The sequence below is a fragment of the Myotis davidii genome, unplaced genomic scaffold (genome assembly GCF_000327345.1).
Source record: "Myotis davidii unplaced genomic scaffold, ASM32734v1 scaffold794, whole genome shotgun sequence".
NCBI classification, from domain to species: Eukaryota; Metazoa; Chordata; class Mammalia; order Chiroptera; family Vespertilionidae; genus Myotis; species Myotis davidii.
In genome coordinates this window covers 79,952-84,541 of record NW_006285246.1, presented here as the reverse complement: position 1 = coordinate 84,541, position 4,590 = coordinate 79,952, and the positions used below count along the sequence as shown (strand labels likewise).

Sequence of the window (4,590 nt, the reverse complement as noted above, 5' to 3'; positions counted from 1 at the left end):
TTTTAATATCAGATGATGAAGAGGAGTTTGAAGGCTTTTAAGGTGAAACTGTCACGCCAGCAAACTTGCTAGGGACTTGACCGGCACTTGCTCTCTACCTCTATTTGTTATCTTACTTCTATCATTGACAGTCCCTCTAGGTTGTGGGCTGCTTGCCTGTGTTCCTGAGAAGCATCTACGGTACCAGTCTATAGAGTGTGTTTTCTTTAGTGAATTACCGGTATGTTTACCGGTAATAAACTTGCACTGTTTTATGTATATGTTTGATTACATACAGCCTTGTGACAGTTTTCCTGCATGTCATAAGCATTTGAATATAAATTAAAATGTTAAAATCAAATCTGATATTGTTTTACCTTTTATTTGGTGTGTGGAAGGTGTGCGGAAGAGGGGGTAGTCTTATATGGCGAGTATATAACAAACTCTGTATTTTGAGTGGAAATGTTAGGGGGTCGTCTTATACGCCCAGTCGTCTTATACGCCGGCAAATACGGTATGCCCTCTCGGACTTTCTCATTGCAAATTGTGGTACTCGCCTCCTCCCACAACCACATCAAAATTACGGAACAACCATCATTCAGAACCAACTGAAATATGGCTGAATGAAAGTCCTGCAACTAGGGAATTAAAATGCCACACTGAGACTAGTAGGAGGGGCAGAGACTCAGAAGGGACTGGTCCCACACCCACGTGTAGCAAGTAAAAATTTGAAGGAATATCTCAGCTGTAAAGGTTACCCCTGAGGAGTGAGGGGTCCCAGCCCCACACCAGGCCCCCTCAGCCCATGGTTCCACTACCAAGAAGAAAAAAGACCTATAAGTTCTGGATATAAAAACCAGTGGGGATTGAGGCTGAGGAAGACAGAGGACTGCTGGAATCCCAGGCAGTTCCTCTTAAAGGGCCCACACACAGACTTACTCAGACTCACTCCTTCTGAGCTGCAGTGACCCCACCTCACCCAACTTTTGGATCTACCCAAGCTGTTTCCAGTGTTTGTTTGTTTCATACAAATGGCCTCTCTTGGCGCATTCTTCAGATTTTCCTAAAATCTCTCAGACAAGCAGCATCTGGACTCTGTGCCTCATACCTCTTGCTAAGTGACCCCAGGCCTGGCACTAGCAGCAGTTGGCCTTGGTTCACAGCCTGATTTCACCTGGACACCTCCAAGTCAAGAGCAAGTAGCAGCCATCTGCAGATCACTCTGTAGCTCATGCCAGGCAGCCCAGGGCAGAACACAGGTTGTGGCTGACCTTGGCCTGCACCTCTCAGGGGGACCCAGAGCCAGCATACATAGTGGATAGCTTCAGAGCACATCGAAGCACCACCCAACCATCTCCACAAGCAACATACTCAAGAGCCAGACACAGTGGGCACCAGAGCCCCACAGTGGGTGGGCCTCTCACCCTATACAGTCTCCATTCTCATGTGATTTCACTTTTGAGAATAGGAGTCTCTGGACATAGAGATCAGATGCCCTATCCTAGTAAATGACACCACTATTCACACAGAATCCCTGCTCACAATCCCAGGAGTCCTGTGAAATGACTTTTCACACACCCAGCCATCAAATCCAGTTGATTATGCCTTTTAACATTCTTCTAACTAGTCTATCTCCTCCCTTCTCAATCCTGCCACACTGGTCCAAGCAGGACTCACAGTTCACTCCATTTTCCCTTTTTTATGAAATGCCAACAATAATTTTTAAAATGAAGTTTGAGCATATCAAATACCTTCTGTCAACCAACTGTTAGGGGCAGAAATAGAATACTGGCGGCAGCTATAATTTTAAGAAATATTAACCATGCTTTGTTAACCATGATTGTTTTGTTCTGATTAAGAAAAGCCCATTCTAACCTGGCTGGGAGTTGCACGCAGGACCTGGGAGCTCACCTGGAAATGCAGCCCATCCTCCCTATCCTAGAGCTGCTATTATCATGGAAAGATTAACCTTATTGCAGAAACCAGAGCTGCCAGCCCTTTGAAGACCCCTAGCTCTTTACAAATTCCCAGCCCGCATTACCTCTAAACTGCCCATCTGGCATACCCTTTTGCCTACCTCCCCAAGTAATCTTCACCCCAATATTCTACCCAATATAAGCAACTGGTTTATGGTGGGGGGCAGAACAGATTTTTGTGGATGACCTGCTGCTCTCCCGTACTGCCGGCATTATTGGAATAAACACTCATATGTGATTCAACCCTGTCTCTGCTGAATAGGTTCAAGTAGTAACAGGCAGCCAGGACCCATTGATTGTCCGGTTACCCAACTACACTTAAATTATTTTAATAGCTTCCCTATTATGTATAAGATAATGTCCAAAATCTCTAGCAAAACCAGCAAGGGATATCATCTAATGCACAGCTTCCTCTCTGCTAGTTCAGCAAATGAATGTTTCAAACATGGAACGATACATTATAAGACTGAATGTCATTGAGAGATGTGATCTGTCTTCATGACACAGCTCAGTCTGGTGGGGGAAAGTGAACCAATAAATGAATATATGGTCACAAATAGAGCAAGTAAGTGGCGGGTAGCACAGAGGGTGGTAAGCAAGAAATGAAATAAGGCACCAAGCTGAGACAGCAGCACTTCAGCAGATATCTAAAGTATAATAAGCAGTCTCAACCTTCAGGTAAGGAAGGATGAAGATACACAGGAACTACATCTATAAATGCACAGAATGGCCTCTTTTTTTTTTTTTTTTTTTTTTTGCTTTTGGCCCAGTATGAATAAAGTAAGTTGAGGAAGATTTGCCAAGCCCAGGGGCAAGGGCAACAGTGGTCTAGAGAAGTCCCCCGAAGGACAGAGAAGGTGGGGGGACATAAAGAAGTATTTAAAAAGCAGAGGTTCCGGGATCTGGGCTTCGGAATGATAGGAAGGGAAGCAGGTGAGAAAACAAGACAAGCTGGTGGGAAAACCATGAGGTGAACGTGGCCCTCGCTTGGTGTGGCAGAATCTGGAAAGAAGGCAAGGACCCTAAAGAATCGGAACGGCAACTGGCAGAGAGAGAAGTTGGCTGCCACGGAATCACCAGAAGAGCCTGGAGCATTAATGGATGAAAACTACTTTGTGAACTACACTTTCAAAGATCGGTCACACTCAGGCCGTGTGGCTCAGGGCATCATGAAACTGTGTCTGGAGGAAGAGCTGTTTGCGGCCCTCACCATTTCAGTGGAAGGCCGGGAGTTTCAGCTCCATCGGCTGGTCCTCTCCGCTCAAAGCTGCTTCTTCCGGTCCATGTTCACTTCCAACCTGCAGGAGGCCCACAACCGGGTGATTGTGCTGCAGGATGTCAGTGGGTCTGTTTTCCAGCTCCTGGTTGCTTATCTCTACCCCGGGACTGTGAAACTTAGAGCTGATGAGCTGCAGGAAATTTATGAGGTGTCAGATATGTGTCAGCTGATATCTCTTTTTGAGGAATGTTCTCGGCTTTTGGCCCCCACAGTGCAGGTGGGAAACTGCCTTCAGGTGATGTGGCTGGCAGATCGCACAAGTGATTCTGAGCTCTCCACTGCTGCCAAGCACTGTGCTAAGGCCCATCTAGCCCAGCTGCAGGACACAGAGGAATTTCTCCACTTGCCCCACCACCGACTCACTGATATCATCTCCGATGGAGTTCCATGTTCCCAGAACCCAACAGAGGCAATAGAAGCCCGGATCGATTTTAATAAAGAGGAAAGAGGGTCTTTTGCAGAGTCACTCAAGAGTAGCTTGAACGAAATTGGGGAAAACGTGCACATTTACCTGATCGGGAAATAGTCATCTCGTACCCACTCATTGGCTGTGTCCTTGCATTGTGCTGAAGATGACTCCATCAGTGTACGTGGCCAAAACAGTTTGTGCCACCAGATCACTGCAGCCTGCAAGCATGGTGGCGACTTGTACGTGGTAGGAGGGTCCATCCCACGGCGCATGTGGAAGTATAACAACGCCATTGTGGACTGGGAATGGTGTGCGCCCTACCCCGGGACCGGCTCCAGCACACCATGGTGTCTTTGCCCGGGAGAAATGCTATATATTCACTGGGTGGCAAGACACTGCAGGATACCCTCTCCAATGCAGTTATCTATTACCAGGTAGATTATAACATCTGGATAGAGACAACACAGCTAGAGGTGGCTGTGTGAGGGGCTGCTGGAGCCAATCTCAATAGGATCATCTACTTACGGAGGGGGGGGGGGTGGAGAATGACCTAGACTTCCTTACCAAACCTTCCCGACTCATCCAGTGCTTTGACACAGAGACAGACAAGTGCTACACGAAGCCCTGTGTGCTGCCCTTTGCCGGCCACGTGCATGCCCCTGTGCATAAGGATCTGGTGTTCATCATGGCTGAAGGGGACTCCCTGGTCTGCTACAATCCCCTGCTAGACAGCTGTACCCGGCTTTGCCTTCCTGGGCCTGGAGCTCAACCCCACCTCTCTGGAAGATCGCCAGCTGTAATGGGAGCATTCATGTTTTTCGGGATCGATACAAAAAGGCAGATGCCAACACCTACAAGCTGGACCCTGCCACTTCCACTGTAACTGTCACCAGAGGCATGAAGGGCTGCTTACTAATTTGCAGCTTGTGTTGGCATAGGCAGCGGGG

The 4,590-nt window shown here is 47.6% G+C and overlaps 1 pseudogene; it reads left to right on the top strand.

The window, feature by feature from the left end:
- Positions 1-2,935: 2,935 nt before the first annotated feature.
- LOC102761835 lies at positions 2,936-4,584 on the top strand (annotated as a pseudogene).
- The last annotated feature ends 6 nt before the right edge of the window (positions 4,585-4,590 follow it).